The 18,807-nt window shown below is 50.5% G+C and overlaps 1 pseudogene; it reads left to right on the top strand.

Moving 5' to 3' along the window:
- The first annotated feature begins 3,735 nt into the window (after positions 1–3,735).
- Positions 3,736–18,285, top strand: LOC138380897 (cytochrome P450 4F2-like; annotated as a pseudogene).
- Positions 18,286–18,807: the final 522 nt, after the last annotated feature.

Genomic DNA, 18,807 nt, shown 5'->3' on the forward strand with positions numbered 1-18,807 from the left:
CTGGGAGGCCGAGGTGGGCGGATCGTTTGAGCTCAGGAGTTCGAGACCAGCCTGAGCAAGAGCGAGACCCCATCTCTACTAAAAATAGAAAGAAATTATATGGACAGCTAAAAATATATATAGAAAAAAAAAAATTAGCCGGGCATGGTGGTGCATGCCTGTAGTCCCAGCTACTCAGGAGGCTGAGACAGGAGGATCGCTTGAGCTCAGGAGTTTGAGGTTGCTGTGAGCTAGGCTAACGCCATGGCACTCACTCTAGCCTGGGCAACAAGTGAGACTCTGTCTCAAAAAAAAAAAAAAAAAAAGGGTGAAGATGTTTTATGAGCTGTCCCTTTAAAACTCTCCCACTCTTTTTGGGATTTAAAACCTGCATCCCTGCCTCAGGCCGGCGGTCAGGAGGGGCAGGGGAGTGTCCTTTGTTCTTTGTACCACAGGAGGTGGCTCAGGAACTGTTCCAGTGCAGGTCTGGGTGGAGGTCACGAGATTGTCTTCACCCGAGATGGGTTCGATCAGAACCATCCACTATAGTTAAACAGCAATAGCCCAGAGCTGAAAACCTTTCCTTTAAAAGCTCTGTATTTCTGCTTGTAGTTAGGAAAATCAGTGCTTTAAGATGGGAGTCTGCCATTTTCCTCATTGGCTGGCAAATTAATAAACTTCCTTTTCCTTCACCTCAAACCACTGTCCATGGTCCTCTTGGACCCCAAAGACAAGGACAGCTCTTCAGGGAAGATGTGGCAGCTAGGTAGATTCAGTAAGTGTCAGATGATCCTGAATCCATACTACGATCTGAATGTTTGTGTCCCCCCCAAATTCATACCTTTTAATCTGACCTCCAATGTGGTGGTATTAAGGTGAGAGTCCTTTGGGAGGTGACGAGGTCATGAGGGCTTTGCCTTCATAAATGGGACTAATGTCTTTAAAAAAGAGACGTGAGGGAGTTTGTTTGCCCCTTCCACCATGGCTGGACACAAAGAAGATGCCATCTACAAGGAACGTGCTCTCACTAGACCCTGAATTTGCTGGAACCATCATATTGGATTCCCAGACTCCTGAACTGTGAGCAATGCCTTCCTGGTGTTTATAAATTCCCAGTTTACAGTATCTTGTTACAGCAGCCTGAGTGGACTAAGACAATCCACGTCACCATGGAGTTGCACTACCGAGGTCGGAATCCCAGTCTGTATTTACTAGCTGTTCGGCTTGGGGAAAACTTCTTATCTCTCTAAGCTTCAGTTCTTTTACTATCTAATAGTGTCCATCTTACGTGGCTGTTGTGAGGACTGAACATGCCAGTATGTATAACATAGGAGCCAAATATGTTAAGAATTAATAGGTCTGAGGGTTAATTTCCTCCCCCTCCCTCCTTTTTGCATTGCAATTTAAATTTTGCAATGGTTGTAAGTCACAAAAGGTAACTTTAAGTTTTGGGGAATGTAGTAACCTGCTGTTGAAAAACATTCATTAGAATATTCAGTAAGTTCAAAGTATCACACACCTGTAATCCCAGCACTTTGGGAGGCCCAGGTGGGAGGATTGCTTGAGGCCAGGGGCTCGAGACCATCCTGGGCAACATAGGGAGATCCCATCTCTACAAAAAATTTTTAAAAAACCAAAATAAAAACAAAAACAAAATATCCATAGTTAGATCTGAGAAATTGCAAGGTTCTGTGGTGTGGAGCTGGCTTTAGAACTAAAAATAATTTTTTACTTTTTTGCCATAGAGACAAGACCCAGACTTTATTTTCATCTAGATGTTCCAGGAAGTGGAGGTCGCGTGGGTTGTCAACAGCGAGAGGAGGGCAGCGGGGTGGGAAAGGGGGGGGGGGGGGGGGGCATTCCTTTCAGCACCAGGGACAGCCGCCACCTTGTTGCTATAGGGGCTCCCTGGGATCAGAGTCCAAGGACTGAGCGCCTCTCATTCAGGGGCCCACAAATGGGGTTTGAGCCAAGCCATTTGCACCCCGTGTTCCGGTTCGTAACCGACGATGCTCTCCGTCGTCCCACACGTCACACAGGTGGAGTCAGGAGGAAAGGAAATGCGAAACCGCAGCCAGCGTGCAGCCCGCACGCTTGTCCTGGAGAGACTCCAGGCTGACTCCGGGGAGGTGTGTCTTCTTGGCGACACAAAATTTAATGTTTTAATTTGTTTTAATGTTTAAATTTATAGCAGCTCAGTGTGAAAACCAGCAACGGGGACGTGTAGGAAATGAAGTGTGTGTACTCCAGTTCTACGTCCCTCCCTTCCGATGTCATATGTGAATTCTTCTGGAATTTTGATACAAATGTACACACACAGACACACACAGGCACTGACACATTTTATATAGAGATGGGAGCATCACTCACGTATCATTTGAGATTGGCTTTTGCCTGCTCCCTCTGCTTTGCTGATGCAACACTTGCTAAGCCCTGTGAAGCTTCATCAGGCCCATTTTGCAGACGTGAATACCAAGGCTTATAAGCTGATGGGTCCTGGCTGAGGCTGGTCACGCAGAGTGACCTCCACTGCTGCTCTGACTCACTTGCCCACTGCCTGCTTTCGGGTGGGGTGGGAGGGCCCTTGGAGAGAAGCACCAGCCTCCGTCTTCCCTAGGTGACCCCTCCCCACAGCACTCGCTGGGGACATGGCGTCAGTCAGGATGTGTGATTTGGCAGCTGAGAAGTTCCTTGTTGGATGAGAAACCACTGGAGAGACTCCAGCTTCCTGAGGCTGAAGAAATCCCTGCCTGAGACTTCCTGCTTCCCAAGCGGGTTCGCTTTCTGCCCCCTGCCCCCTGGTCTGGGATCCATGCGCTGGACCTCCCCCTTGCATGGCTGCAGACACCTTCTGGGCTTTGAAGGAATCTCTGATACCTGCTTCTGGATTGGATAATGGGCCAAATTTTTCTTCCTTGGCTGGTTTCCCCAGGGACACCGACTGCCATCAGGGCATGGGTGTTGCAGGAGCAAGGACACACCGGCTTGTGCACACCACTGGGCACGTCACCCCTTGGTCAAGGAGGTCCTTTCAATCACACAGCCCTCACCCCCTCTTCTTTTGCCTCCCACTCAAGGACGCCTCCTCCTGGAAGCCCTCCTGTCTCTCTCACTGTGTGTTCTTGATTCTCTATGTGGCCATGGCCCCTCTTTCTACCAGATGTTCCTCCTTGACAGCAGGGACTTGGACGTTGCATCCCCCAGTGCCTGGAACAGGGCCCGGCACTGAGCAGGTGCTCAGTGAACACACAGCTGTGGAAGTGCCTTGGCAGGTATAGAATTTTCTCCTGGACGTCCGACCCCCAAATCTGAGTGTTCTAATTGTAGATTCAGCACTGCAGAGTCATGGGAGCCCGGTTCCAGTCCAATTTCACCCGGATCTGGCGCCTCAGGCTATTTGAACGCCTCTGTGCCATGCCCTTTGTTTTTGGTTGGCCGCTAGGCAGGGACAAGCCGGGACTGGGTGGCCCAGCTCAGCCCCTTTCAGCCTTGTCCAGGGTATAAGAACAGACCAGGGGCATAGCAGTCCCAGGAGGAGGGGAGAGGAGATTGTACGGGAAGAAGACACTCCTGATTGTGTCGCTCTGTCCCCTCACTCTGCCTCTTCCCCTGGGGTCCCTGGGTCTCCCTCCCTGCTCTCAGCCCCTGCGTCCCCATCTGTGACCCCTCCCACCCCTGCCCCTCTGCACTGGCCCTGGAGTCCCCTTCCCTCCCCTGGGCCTCAGGAACTCCCTCTGCACCTGTCTGCCCTGCAAGATGTCGCAGCTGAGCCTGTCCTGGCTGGGCCTGGGGCCGGTGGCCGCCTCCCCCTGGCGGCTGCTGCTGCTGGTCGGGGCAACCTGGCTCCTGGCCCGCGTCCTGGCCTGGACCTACGCCTTCTATGGCACCTGCAGCCGCCTCCGCTGTTTCCCGCAGCCCCCGAAACAGAGCTGGTTCTGGGGCCACCTGAGCCTGGTGAGTACGGCAGCAGGATGGGACTGGGGTGTCAGGGTGGGTGGACGTCCCCAGGGCCGGGAAGGGGCTCAGGGAGCCGGGGGTGGAGGAGGGCTGGGGGCTGGGACGGCAGGGAAGCGAGGGCGGCCGAGGGGAGCCCCTCCTTCCCACTGCCCGACCACATCCCTTCCTCCCTCCGCCCAGCCCATGCCCCATGCCTTTCCCGTTGGTGCCCTTCCACGCCCCAAGCCTGCTTCGGGTCCAGTTCTGCCCGCCTGTTCCACAGTAGTGCACCCCTCTCTTACTTGGGGGCTTCCAGGGCGGGCTGCACAGAGCAGGGACCCCGCTCCACCCATAGTCTCATCACTGGACTTGAGGCCTCCTCAGGGACAGCACTGACCGGGCCTGACCCCTGCCTGGGCCATCCCAGTCGGCCTCAGGCCAGATTCTGCCTCTCTCCGGCCAGCGGCTTCCCCCCAGGGATCGGCTGCGACCCCTGCCCACGGCACAGCTGGGCCACGGAGAGAATCGCAGTCTCTCCCCACCCCCTTCCTGGGCAGCTTCCTCCTCTCACCCTGTCGTCCAGGGTCCCTGTTGTCCCGATGCATCCCAGAGCCCAGCCTGGAACCCCCGTCCTCATGGCTCTTTGGAAAAACCTTGCCCTTGGATGCGATAAACCACCCAGCTCCTCTGAGGCTTCTCTGCAGGGGTGCAGGAGAGAGTCACAAAACGGGACAGACAGGTGACATGTAAATTCCCACCCGCCCCCTGTGCAGGGCACCTCATTCTGCACCCAAACTGCCAGCCGGCTGGCTCTGCCGTCCCCTCGTGGGCAACAGGCTGTGTTCACTCCCTGCCTCTATTTCCCCGCTCACTGCTCCCCTGCTCCTCAGCCCTATCGTGCTCCCTTGAGATGACAGCGACCTCCAGGCCCCCAGATCCCATGGATCCCTCCTGGCCCACCTCGGCCGTCTCCCGCAGCTCTCTGACTGTTGGCTGCCCCGACCTTCCCCGCACCTCCTGTTCTCCCTCTGTCCTGGGATGCACCTTGGTCCCCAGAGGAAGAGAGCAGGAGGAAGCAGAGATTCCCTCCATCTGTGCAGAATCCAGACAGACAGCTCATTGCCAAGGCCACCCGCCTCTGGAGGCTGCAGGGGGGACGGGCTGTGGCTCCTTCTGGGGAGGTGACGGCCACCTTGCAGGTCACCCCACAGAGCAGGGCTTGAGGGTCCTGACTCAGCTGCTGTCCACCTATTCCCAAGGTTTAAGAGGTGGGTGGGCCCATCTTCCTCCTCCTCAGTCTGTGCCACCCCGACGGTGCCTGGTCTGTTGCCAACGCCACTAGGACCCACCTGGAACACCTGGTGGTGGGGCCGTGACACAGTCTGAAACTTGACGGCCCCTCCCTGCCCAGCTCGTGCGTGGCCCCTGCAGAACCCAAGGCCCCTGCTGCTCTGGGCGCCTTGGTCACCTTTTCCTTTCTCTCACTGACTTGCCAACCCCCCTGTGGAGATCTCTGGGGAGACTCAGCCCAGGCTCTGCCCTGGAGGCACCCCCAATCTTCGGGACCCAGGTCTAGAGAGACTGAGACCCCCCCAATCTTGTGTGGTCAGGGCTGGTCCAGGGAGAGATAGGGGCTGGGGGACCCCAGAGGGGAATCAAGGTTTCTACCATTGGGGCAGGCACGCAGGCTTCCTGGAGGAGGGGTTGTTGGAAGTGGGTCTGGAAGGATGAGTAGGAATTTTGTAAGCAAAGGAGAGAAAGTGTGTTCCCTGTGGAGGGGTAGCCCGCCCCACGGCCTCAGGCTGGAGAGTGAGCACCTGGCTTTTGAGCAACGGAAGAGAATCGGTGCCACCAGAGTGACCAGGGCAGAGAAAAGGGGTTGGGGAGGTGGGGATTGGGGTTAATACAGATGGCAGTGGGGAGCGGTGGAGGGTGTGTCAGCAGTTTGCAGGAAAATGATAGAGCTGTTTGAGCCACCCTGAGTCTGGAGGTCTGGGCTGTCCAGGGGGCTGCCCAGAAAGTGGCTGGCAGTGGGGGCTTTGGGGTACCAGGGCTGAGAAGGGGACTGAAGCTGGGTTCTGGGAGAATGAGAGACCCCCAAGAGAGAGGAGGGCTCAGGGCTGAACCCAGGAACCCCAACATCATTGGAGGTCAGGTGGAGGAGAAGAAGTGAGGTATCAGAGAAGCAGCTGCCAGAAAAGTGGGAGGGAAACCAGGAGACAGAGCTGTCCTGGAAGCCAGGAGAAAAGTGTCTAGAGGAAGCGCCTTGTCAGCTGCAGCGTCCTCCTTCAGTTGTCTGTGTCTGCCTCCATCTGTCCCTCTTTCTGTCTCTCTCCATGTGTCTGTGGTAGATGCCGTTGGTATCCTGCCCAGAGCCCTCCACAGCCCAGGGCGCCCTCTGCCACCCGCTGTGAGTGTGGTCCCCACTATTCACGGCTGTCCCCTAATTCTGAGAATCACCCTCAGTTCGTGGAACTTCCAGAGATGGGGGTTTGCTCAGTGACATCTGGGAGGCTGAATCCCTCACTCCCAGGGTGGGGTGGGATCCTGCTGCCAGTAACTGACTGCTAGGGGTATGCAAATGCCCAGTTCTCCTTGCTTCTGAGTGGTGTGACTCTGTGTGCAATGCACCCTTGGGGGATCCCCAGGGGCTCAGGCAGCAGCCAGACATTAGCTGAGCCCACACCCTTGTTGTATTAGTCATGATCTGGAACTCCCTGTGACCTCAGGCTGAAGACAGTTTCCAACTGAGTTGCATCATTGAGCTGCCTGTGGGATTGGCTGAGGCCAGGCTTAAGTTGAACCTACATTTTTGCACGCTCCCCGAGGCTGGCATGAAAAACTTCCCAGGTCTGAAGACTCTTTCTTCTTGGTTGGAGGAACTGGGAACCCATTGGCTGTGGGAAGATGTAGGAAACCAGCCCTGATGCTGAAGTCTTGAGGTCACACTGCTGCCCTTTGGGGACCTCGCTCTGTGGCTGCCCCCAGGGCTGGAACCACTCCCAAGATGAGAAAATCCATTTTTTCCATCCAAGGTGGGCCTCTTTGTGGGCCCTGGGATGAACGCTTGGGACTTTGAGACAGTCCCGATAGGGAAGGAGCAGGAGGAAGCAGAGATTCCCTCCACCTGTGCAGAAACTGGACACGCCGGTCACTGCAGAGGCTGCGCCATGTCTGGAGGCTGCAGGGGGGCCCTGCTGTGGCTCCTCTTGGGGCAGTATATTAGTCACAGTCCCCCAGAATCAGTAAGATATATACATATAGATACAGGTACAGAGAGATAAGAGGGAATTTATTGTGGAAATTGGCTCAGGTGATTATGAAGGTTGAGAAGTCCCGTGGTACCTTGTGTGCAAACTGGAAAACCAAGGAACCAATCCACTGTGAGTCCAAAGGTCTGAGAACTTGGAAGCTGCTGGCATAAGTCCCAGAGTCTGAAAGACAGAGTAGCTGGAGTTCTGATGTCCAAGGAGAAGGCGGATGTCCCAGCTCCAGAAGACAGAGCCTAGTCCCCTCCTCCGCCTTTTTGTTCTCTCTGGGCCCTCAATGGACTGGATGGTGCCTGGCCCCACTGGGGAGGGCGGATCTTCCTTCCGAAGTTCGCCGGTTCAAATGCTAATCTCTATGGAAACACCCTCACAGACACACCCAGAAAAATGTTTACCAGCTATCTGGGCATCCCTTAGCCCAGTCATGTTGGCACCTGAAATTATTTGTCACAGGAGGTGACGGCCCTGCCTTGCTTGCAGGTCATGAACACGGAGCAGGGGATGAGGGAAGTGACTCAGCTGGTGGCCACCTATCCCCAGGGCTTTATGAAGTGGCTGGGCTCCACCCTCCCCGTCGTCACTTTGTGCCACCCCAACTTCGTCCGGTCTGTCCTCAATGCCTCAGGTACCATGCAGAGTACCTGAGGTGGTGTGGCGCCGTGGCACGTCTGAGGGCTTCCAGCTCCTCCTGCCCCAAGCCGCTGTGTGGCCCCTGCAGTACCCGGGTCCCTCCCTCCTTCTGCTCCCTCAGCCACCTTCCTCTTCTCTGCATGTACTCACCAGCCCCCACCTCAGTGTCACCTGTGTTCTGGACACCACTGGCCTCACTCTTTCTATGCCAGGCAGGATGAGGAAGGGAAATCCCTGGCTGGGAGCCCACCCCTCACTTCTGAAGTTCCCACCTGCTCTTTCCATGGCTTCTGAGGGTCTATTTCTTCTGTCAGACACCATCAGGCCCAAGGACATGGTCTTCAGCAAGTTCCTGAAGCCCTGGCTGGGTGAGTACCTGCAGGTGAACAGGGATGGGGACAGCCTTGTAGGGCCAGGAGAAGATGCTGTCTTTGCCCATTGCCCTCGGCTGTCCTACCAGGGGAGGGGCTCCTGCTGAGCATTGGTGACAAGTGGAAACACCGCCGTATCATGCTGACACCCGCCTTCCATTTCAAGATCCTGAAGCCCTATGTTACAATTTTCAACAAAAGCGTGAACATCATGCATGTGAGTTCCTTAAACCCAGAGTCCCAGCTGGAGCCTTGGGGGCAAAGGGACCTCAGAGAGACCTGATCTAGAGTCCTGGATGTGATGGGTGATTTTGGAGCCATTGCTCGTCCTCCCCCAGCCTCAGTTTCCCCATATGTAAAATGGAAATAGCAATTCCCCCTTTGAAGGGTAGCTAAGATGACTTAGTGGAGTCATGTCCCTGGCACATAGTAGGTGCTCAGAAGGCATTAGTTTTCAGTATTTCTCACAGAAGCCTTGCGGGCTGTTGAGTATGGATGATAATAATGAAACTTATAAAGTAACTCTTTCTGCATAACTTGAAAACTCTTTAAACACTTTAAAAGTCACTGGCTTGAAAGAATTAGTATTTGTTATTGATCATGAAAGGACAGGTAGGTAGGGCCATTCTTCTCATCCCGGCTGGGCTCCCTCCTATGTCTGTGGTCCTGAGTGGGTCTGGTAGAACACTCTGCAGATCCAAGCTGAGCTCTGTCTCATGTGTGGGGCTGGCTGTAGGCTGGTCTAGGATGACTTTGGTGGGCCAACTGGACTCCTGCATTTGTTCTCCATACTCCAGTAGCTTGCTCATGGGCTGGAGCCTGGGTTCCAGAGAGGGCATAGAGACATTCAGAATGGGCATGTCATGATGTCACCTTCCTTTATCGGCTGGAGCAAGTCCCAAGGCCAGCTGGAATTCAAGAGGTGGAGAAATAGGTTCTGCCCCCCAATGGAAGGAGATGCAAAGTCTCATTGAAAAAGGCTGAGGATACAGGGAGAGATGAAAAATTGGGGACATTTCTGTCATCACCTGCTTCTATGCTAAAGTGGAGGTTGATAATGAGAGCTAACATTTACTGAGCACTTACTGCATACCAGAAAAACATGCCAATTCCATGATACATGTTGTCTGATTTAATTTTCACAACCCTATGAGGTAGAGATGACTGTGATGGCCACATGATGGATGATGAAACTGAGGATCAGAAAGGTCAGGGAGCTTGCCCAAGTTCAACTAGCTAGTAAGTGAGCTAGGAGTGGAGGGGCAGGGGTCCCAATCTGGTTTATCTGGCAGCAAAGCAGGTCAACTTAACTTGTACTGAAGATGTGAGTAGGTGGGACCTAGGGGAGGGCAATGGGTTGATCAAGGACACTCAGAGCATAGGAGGCAGTGCTGGAACTTGAACTCAGGTCTCCTAACTCCCAGCCTTGGGGGTCTTCATCTCGTAATAGTAACAGCTTCCTCTCCCACCCACCTCTGGTCCTCCCTGGGGGTGGGTGCCTCGGGCAGAGGACCAGGAGTCTGGTTCTGGGGAGTCTATCCTGGTGGTGGGAGTTCGGGAGGGGCTCAGGGGATCCAGGGCCTGGCTCCAGCTTTGTCCCCTCCTCTGGCCAGGTCAAGTGGCAGAGCCTGGCCTCAGAGGGCAGTGCCCATCTGGACATGTTTGAGCACATCAGCCTCATGATCTTGGAGTCTGCAGAAATGCATCTTCAGCTTCGACAGCAATTGTCAGGAGTGAGTCCTTGCCCAGGGCATGGGATCTTGAGACTAGGTGGAGGAAAGAGGACTGTTCAGAGCAACCAAAAGAACCTTCCTGGAGGAGGTGAGCCAGAACTGGGCATTGAAGGACCCTGAATAGGAGAGAGAATGAGCAGTTCTTCCAGGTAGGCGGAACTGTGTGTGTGAAGGTAAGAGGATAGGCCAAGCAGAGCATGTGCAGCAGGCATTAAGGAGACACCTTGGAAAGGAGTTTGTAGGGGGGGTGGTGTAGGCAATGGCTGTATCTCAAGGACGTTGAAAAGCCAGGCAAAAGAGTATAAACTTTATTCAAGTTTTCCAAGGAGCCACGGAGCAGATAGATGACAGCCATGGTCAGAGCTGAGCTTGGACATTTGACTCTGTAGAGAATTGACTGGTACACAGAGACAGAATGGAGAGAGACCTGGACAAGAGGAGGTCTGAGCTTGGTGGAGAAAATGGGACAGATTTGGGAGAAACCATGGAAGAATGGGCAGGACCCTGTGTTGAGTAAGAAACAGAGAAAATGAACATGATGCCCAAGCTCTGTCCTGGGAACCTGGAGCATGAGGCAGCTCACAGAGAGTGGGAGGCAGAGAGAGAAGCGGGTGCCGAGGGCACTTTTTTTTCTGGATGGAACGTGGTTCTGGGATTCTGACTGGGAAGTGATCCCAGGGTTTGTGTATGTTAATGAGCTGCTTCCTCTCCCTGGCCTGGTCCTGCAGGAGTCCCAGTGAATACATTGCTGCTGTCTTGGAGCTCAGTGCTCTCATATTAAAGCGGTACAAGAAGATCTTCTTGCACATGGACTTCCTGGACTACCTCACTCCCAGTGGGAAGCGCTTCCGCAGGGTCTGCAACCTGGTGTGCAACTTCACGGTTCCCATCATCCAGGGACGGCGCCGCACTCTTGCCACCCAGGGTGTTGATGACTTCCTCAAGATCAGGACCAAGTCCAAGACTTTGGACTTCATTGATGTGCTCCTGCTGGCCAAGGTGGGCTTCTCTGGGATTTGAATTCATGAGGCAGAATAGACAGTGATGTCAAGTGTCAGCTCAAACAATTTCAACTTGATTCAGAGGGCACTGGGAAGCTATGGAAGGCACTTGAGGAAGGGAGGGACAAATCACAGATAAGTTTTTGAGGTGACTCCTGTTTGGTGTTTGGGGAGAGCAATCGGGAGGCAGGAGACCCGGGAGGAAGCCTGTGGGGAAGTTCTGGAGAAGACAATGGCGGCATCCTGCTTGCACGATGGGTCTTCAGGAATTTTTCAAGTTGGACTCAGGTGCCCTCAGAGCTGGTGTGATTCGGGGGTTTTGCCTTGTTTCCAGGATGAAGATGGGAAGGAGTTGTCAGATGAGGACATACGAGCAGAGGGTGACACCTTCATGGTTGCAGGTGAGGGTTCCAGTGTACCACTGCCATGAGGACAGGGGTCTCTCCATCCCAGGGATGTGGTGGGTGGACCCTGGATCACTCCATTCTGCCCATCCTCTCGTTCTCCCCTCCTCCCTGAGAGCCTCAATGTGTGGGCGCTGTCCACACCCTGGTGCTGGAGCAGCCCAGAGACTCAAGCCTGCCTGGCTGCCCCTCAGGCCATGACACCACGGCCAGTGGTCTCTCTTGGGTCCTGTACAACCTTGCGAGGCACCCAGAATACCAGGAGCGCTGCCGGCAGGAGGTGCGAGAGCTGCTGAGGGACCGCGAGCCTACAGAGATTGAATGGTGAGTGCCGGTCCTCATGGCCTGTTCCTGAGCCCCTCTCATTGGCTGCCCAGGTGGGAAGGGGAAGATCTTTATCCTGGTTGGGCCATTATTGCCTAGTGGCAGTAGGAGCAGAACCCAGAAGCAGGGTCTGGTACCCAGCCTGGCCAGCAAAGGAAAGCTTGCAGGCTTTGGGGCGGGAAAGATCAGGGAGTCCATGTTTATTGTCCCATAACTTGCTATGTGACATTAGTAAAGCAATATTCTCTTCTGAACTACTTTCTCCTCTGTAAATGTGGACGAATTTCTACCCCGCAGGGCTGCTTGGAGAATTAGTGACAATGTATGTAGAGCAGATGCCTCCCACCATGTATTCAGTCAACAAGCTTCTCCTCTACCCACTTGTTTTTCTGGCTAAAGTTGTATTTTTCCAAGACCTTCACCCTCCTTAATTTTTGCCCTTCCTTTTAATTCACACCTTACTGTCTATTCCACTGATTTACAAAAATCTTAGTGGGTAAAAGTCATCTGTCTCTTCGTTCAGTAATCACTTCCACACTGCCTCATCTTTTCTGACTTGGGGTCCATCCTACAAGGTCAACGCTGGGGCAGAAGGAAAAGGAGAGGCTGGGGAGGGAAGCAGTGAATGCAAACGCACCACGCCGGGCGTGGGGACAGGACAGCGCTTCCACTCAAGGGGACAGCCGTGCAAAGGCCAGGATGGAGGCATGCACCAGGGAGCCTGGTGTGTTTGGAGGGTGAGGAGCAGTAAAGGTGTCTGAATCCTATGCACAGTGTGAGGAACAGGGAGGGGCTCCCCAGGAGGCTGGAGCTGGCAATGGAAGCCCCTCTTAGGACGCCATGGAAACCACGTAAAGAGATTGGACTTTAACCTGATGTGTGTCAGTTCAAGTCCTTTGGGAAGCTGATGTTAGATAACAGCTAAAAGTGGGCAGGGATGCTATTGTTAGGGAAATCAGACACTGGGAAGAAATGGTGAGACACTAGTGAATGACCACGCTCAGTCATTGGCTGGGGGCTGCTCAAGATAGCGTGGTTTTGGCTTGAATGGTGCAGAGTCTGAAGATCCTATAGTTGGAGGCTAGCAGCCCACCGAAATCCTTACAGCTGGATGGCAAACTCTTTCTTGAAGAGAGTTCCATGACTAACATTGGAGAGCAACGGGGAGCCACGGGAGATGTTTGAGCAGGAGAGATACAGGTCAGATCTGGGTATTAGAAATATCTCTCTGTGGGTATGGGGGCAAACTGGAAGGGATGAGATGGGGGATGCAGGTCCAGAGAACAGTTTCTGGGCCAGTGGCTGAGGGATTGGGAGGAGGTGCTGGACTGGACACACGTTATGGGGTGATGCCATCAACTTCAAGGCTTCGCTTAGTATAGCAATCCTGTGAAGTAGGGAGACATTTTTGTGTTCCCCTAACTTCAAAATAATTATGCACTTGGTAAAAATTCTAACAGTACTAAAGGGTTACAATGAATATAGGCTTCCTTCTCATACCAACATCCCAATTCTTTTCCTCTTCCTGTGTCTTTCCAGACAGTTCAGTCTACGCCCACATTCATCTGTTCACATTCTCTGTCCTCTGGCCCATCTTTCATTCTCTCTGTCTCAGTACAAGTGGGAGTACAGGCAGGGCACTCAGGCAGGCGTGTTGACAATACAGCTTCAAGATCTTTTCCTTGTTTTCAAAATAAAGTTTTGAAACATTAATTTTGAATGGTAAAATGAATCATTGGAACAAGTCCCCCCACTTTTGTTTTACAAAACAAAACACTGGAGGAAAAATTAGGTTCACTTTTGTCACCCTTGTCCTCAAGCTTAATCCCCTCTTCCATCTTCCGAGAGGTCTCTAGAGCTATCAGTTTGTCATAAAAAATAGTCACTTATTCTTTTTCCTCACCAATGTATCGTGGAGCTTTTTCTGAGTGCTGTGTAGCATTCCAGAGTTTATTTGACTCTCCCCTCTCTTGGAGACATTTATGCAAACATTTTCAATTATAGTAGATATTGCCAAATTTCCTGCTAGCATCTCTGTGGTGATTTACCCTCCAGAGTATGATGGGATGAGTGATACCTATTCCTCCTTTTCAATAGTTGTATAGGATTCCGTTATATGGATGTGCCATAATTTATCAAAATGTTCCCCTGCTAGTGGACATTTGTGTAGTCTCCAGCCTTTTTCTAAAACAAATATGGTGTAGTGAACATCATTGTACACTGACCATTGCTTACACATGTGAACATTTTTGCAAGACAAATTCCTAGAAGCATGGTTGCCAAACCAAAGACCATTTGAGTTTTTACAATTTTATAGCTATTGGAAAAATCACTCCTACACTCAGATTTTGAGAGTGCCAATTTTCTCTTAGCCTCACAAACTGGAAAATGTTTGCCCTTAAATGAAACTGTAAAATGTTTGCCAATCTGATAGGTGCCATGAAATTCTTCATTATTTTATTGAAGATCACTTTAAGTATGGGTAAAATAAAGCATTGTGTTCAACTGTTGATCACTTACACATATTTCTTTCTCTGTGAAGTGTCAGTTTGCATAATTTGTCCTTCCTTCTTTGGGTTCTTCTAGTTTTTCTCTTATTGATTTTGTAGGAACTCTTTATATATCACCAAAATTAGTTTTTGTGTTATGCAAAATTCTTCCTCCAATTGTCTTTGACTTTATTTTTGATTTTGGTTTATTTGCTTTAGTTTAGTTTGTTTATTTGTAGGCAATTTTATTAATTCTTTCTTTTAAAGCTTCTGTTTTTATTTTATTAAAATTATGCATGGAAAACTTTTCACACTTTGATATTAAAATATAGTTCAGGTTTATTTTTCCCCTAAGTATTTAGAGGGTTTATTTATTTATTTACAAATATTTTATGTATTTAAAGTTTATTAATATTTTAAATATTTAATACTTTTTTCTCTACGAAATCCTTTTTTGTATAAATACTGAGGTAGGAGTCTCTTTTTTTTTCTTCAAATGGCTAATTGTCCCAACAGAATCTAATGAATATTTTGTACTTGTCTTATGATTTTAAATAATAGCAGCTTCACAGCAAGCTAAAATTACTTAGACATTTGGCTTTATTTCTGGACTCTGTTCTTTTTCACTATTTATTAGCCATATATAAACACAAAGAAGCCTTTATTATCATACTTTTTTTTTTAATTTTTATTTTATCTTGTTATGGGGGATACAGAATTGCAGGTTACATATGTTGCTCCTGTACCGCCTTTCCCCCCAAGTCAGAGCTCCAGGCGTGTCTATTCCCCAGGTCGTGCGCATTGCACCCATCATGAGGTATATATCCCTCCCTTTCCCACCCCCCCTTCCCGAGTCAGCACCTTCAAGTGTTACCACTCCCCAAACGGTGCGCAATGCACTCATTGTGTAGGCATACCCCCATCCCCTCCCCCACCCCCCACCTCAGTCTGATATCCGATTGGTGTCGTTCCCTATTATCATACTTTTAAAATACTTTCATATTTGATAAAGTTGATTCTGTCTCATTACTTTGTTTTATAAATTTTTTTGAGTTCTTATTTTTCCATTTAAACTTTACGCTCAGGTTAGCTAGTTTGAAAAATACTCTTGGAAATTTTAATTAATTACTTTTTGGGACCTCAGTTGAGTTAACCATGCTCTTCAATTCACGGCCAGTTCTCCTGCTTTTTCCATGCAGTACTTATTTCTTCCCATTTACCCCCATTCTCCACTTCAAAGCCCTCCACCAATATGATTCTAGAGAGATGGGTCTCTCTAGAATTTTATGGGATTCATAAAATTTGTTGTTGGGGTGGATGTCTTTTAAAATTGTAAATATGCTCTTATATCCCAGATCTTGTGCTGGTTCTTACTTTTTCCGAAATGGAGCGCTGTGGTTTTGTTAGCCATCCATGCTTCTAAGTACACTTAGTTTGTTGCTTTTAACCATCATATAGTCCTTTCCTCTCTCATCCCTTAGTGCTAGATACCCAGGCTGCTTCCATCCCTCCAGTACATTGAACATCTCTGTGCATGTCTCTTTATCTGCTTGTCCAAGAATCTCTCTGGGATATATACTTGGGAGCCAGCTTGCTGGGCGGTAAAACATGCATCGTGTTTCCTTGACCATATACTGGCAGTGGCCACTCAGAATGGCAGCCCCTGTCCACACCATTATCAGGGCATGAGGCCACTCTACCCCAAACCTTAGCCAACCCCTAGCATTACCTACCTTGTTAATTCTTGTCTCGAATAGATGTGAAGTGGCATCTCATTGTTAGATAATTTCATCTTCTCTGATAACCAGCAACCTTGAGCATCCCTTGTTAGATCTCCTGTGTTTGAGCTTCCTTGAATTCTTAGATCTTATCCTTTGGCTACTTTTCCCTCTGGTGACTTGTCCTTTCTCTTGATGATTTTCAGGAATACCTTACCTATTCAAGACATCGTTCTAGATTTAGATATTGTTTTAGGTCTATATATTTATTGTGGACATTATCTCCAGATCTCTTGTTGGAGTGATGATTCCATCCATGGTGTCTTTTATTACACAGAAATTCTCATTTTATACATATTTATTGCTCCTTTTTTTCAACTCCCATTTTGTGCTTTTGGGGTTTTAAGAATTCCTACTCTGAGATCACAAAAATGTCTCTTCTGTTATCAACTTTTGACCGTACAGTTTTGCCTTTCTCTTATAGGAAGAGATTCCATTCTGTATATGGCGTAGATGAGGATCTGGTTCTTTCTATTTCCACATTACCACTTGTTTGAATACCTTTTACTAAAGTATCTATCCATTGCCCAGGGTTGTGTGGACACTCCCTTACCAGATGCCAACTACTCACCTATTTATGTGCCTGACTTTAAGCTCTCTGTTCCATGTGTCTGTTTTCCTGTTCTTGCAGCAGAACCCTGGTTTTAAAAATAATTTTATTTCATTAGTATCACTATGCCTTTGTAATAGATCTTAATACCAGGTAGGCTGGGTTTCTTTCTTCTAGCTTTCCTTTCTAAATTGATGTACGTCTTGATGAACATCGACTCTTCCAATTACAATATGATTGTCAATTTCCAAAAAAAAAAATCCAGTTAGGTTTTTTATTAGATTGCATTGAATATATTGGTTAATTTAGAAAGAATTGACACCTTTATATTACATCATCTTGCTGTACAGTGTGAAGTGGGATCTTGTTTATTCAAATAACCTTATAGATCCTCTGTGGAGATTTTTCCCCCTGCTTTGTTAGCTCATTATATACTTTAAAAAATCTTTTCATGCAAATGTATTCACATTTTTAAGGCTACCCCCTGAGTGTTACATCTTGCTCACAGATGCTTTTAAAACTAAAGGCCAAGTTTTCTTCTAGCACTTTATGACTTTGATTTTCTAGTGCTTAAATCTTGGATTCATCTGGAATTTATTCTGTTATAGGCCTAAGGGTCAAAGAAAGATCATGAGAGGGAGTCACAGGGCATCATTAGGACTGTGTTTGCTCCCTGGATAATCGTTGCGGGTGCTCCTTAGGGAGGACCTGGCCCGGCTGCCCTTCCTCACCATGTGCCTCAAAGAGAGTCTGCGGCTGCACCCTCCAGTCACTGCCATCTCCCGCCGCTGCACCAAGGACATTGTGCTCCCAGATGGCCGGGTCATCCCCAAAGGTGCCCACAGGGGCAGGGGGAGGAGGCTCCTGGGCAGGGTGGTGGTCCCATCAGGCAGCTTGGACCTTGTCCTGACTGTCCCCTCCTGCCGACAGGGAACGTCTGTACCATCAGCATCTTTGGGATTTATCACAACCCGTCAGTCTGGTCGGACCCTGAGGTGCTGCCCCTCCCCCCTCTCCATTCTGGGACCTGGGGAGGGGGAGGGGTCCTGACTGGTGAAATCAGACACCCCCTCTGCTGTGCCCACATCTGTCTTTTCTGGGGGTGGCTGTGACTCCTGAGAGACCCCACTCGGCAGCTCTGTCTTGCCCCGTCCCCAGGTCTATGACCTCTTCCGCTTCAACCCAGAAAATTCCCAGGAGAGGTCACCTCTGACCTTTATTCCCTTCTCGGTGGGGCCCAGGTGGGGCCAGCGGGGGTCTGAGGCGGAGACTGGATGAGGGTGTTGAGAGCATAGGAGGCAATTTCGTCATATCCCCCAGCCACCAGGGTATGACTTGTAGGGCAGCTGTTTCAGGGGGACAGAGATTTGAACAAGATCCTTGGGAAAAGGGTGTGCTCAGAACCCCCTCTGCTGTCTGCTGGTCTGAGCTGGGGGCTGGAACTGGGCCAGGTTCAGGAGATATGAGAGCCCACATGGGGGTCCCAGGCACGGTTATAACCCCCTCTGCCCTTTAGGCTGATCAGGGTGAGGGTGGGGGTCCCGGGCCAGGTTCAGGTGCAATGGGGCCCGGATGGGGGTCCTGGGTGCAGTCAGAGGCCCCATCCCCACCCCCGCCCCCAGGAACTGCATCGGGCAGACCTTCGCCATGACCGAGATGAAGGTGGTCCTGGCGCTCACGCTGCTGCGCTTCCGCGTCCTGCCAGACACGGAGCCGCGCAGGAAGCCAGAAATTATCCTGCGAGCCGAGGGCGGCCTCTGGCTGCGGGTGGAGCCGCTGAGCGCGGGCGGGCGCGCAGTGACCCACCACTGCAAGCTTTAGATCCACTCCGACCCCGCCCGCCTGCCTTTGCAGACTCCCACTGAATGATGAAAGAACATTACACTATCTAGCGTTTATTGAGCATTTACTAAGTGCCAGCAAGTTTACATGTACCATGCCATGAAGCAGGTGTTATCATTATTAGCTTCCCCATTTGCAGACAGAAGCTCAGAGAGATCAATTCACTTCACCAAGGCAACACAGCCAGGAAGTGGCTGTGCCAGAATTGGGACCCTAGTCTCTGTCTGATGTGAGTCAGCATCCTGAACCATGAAGCCATTCAGGCTACTATACAAATCTCTCTTCCCTATTAATATGTGATTAAAAAGCTGAGGACAAACAAAAAATTCACACTGATAACCAGCTGGTCTATGTTTAACGAAGAAAACAACAAGCCCCCAGAGAATTCAACTGAAATAATATCATGGGGTCCCCAAATCAGGCAATAAGTAGAGTTTGTCTGAACCCACCACCTCCAGCCCCGCTCCAAAGCTCTCGGTGCCCATCACTCAAAGCCCTGGG

This window comes from Eulemur rufifrons, chromosome 2, assembly GCF_041146395.1.
Source record: "Eulemur rufifrons isolate Redbay chromosome 2, OSU_ERuf_1, whole genome shotgun sequence".
Lineage (NCBI taxonomy): Eukaryota > Metazoa > Chordata > Mammalia > Primates > Lemuridae > Eulemur > Eulemur rufifrons.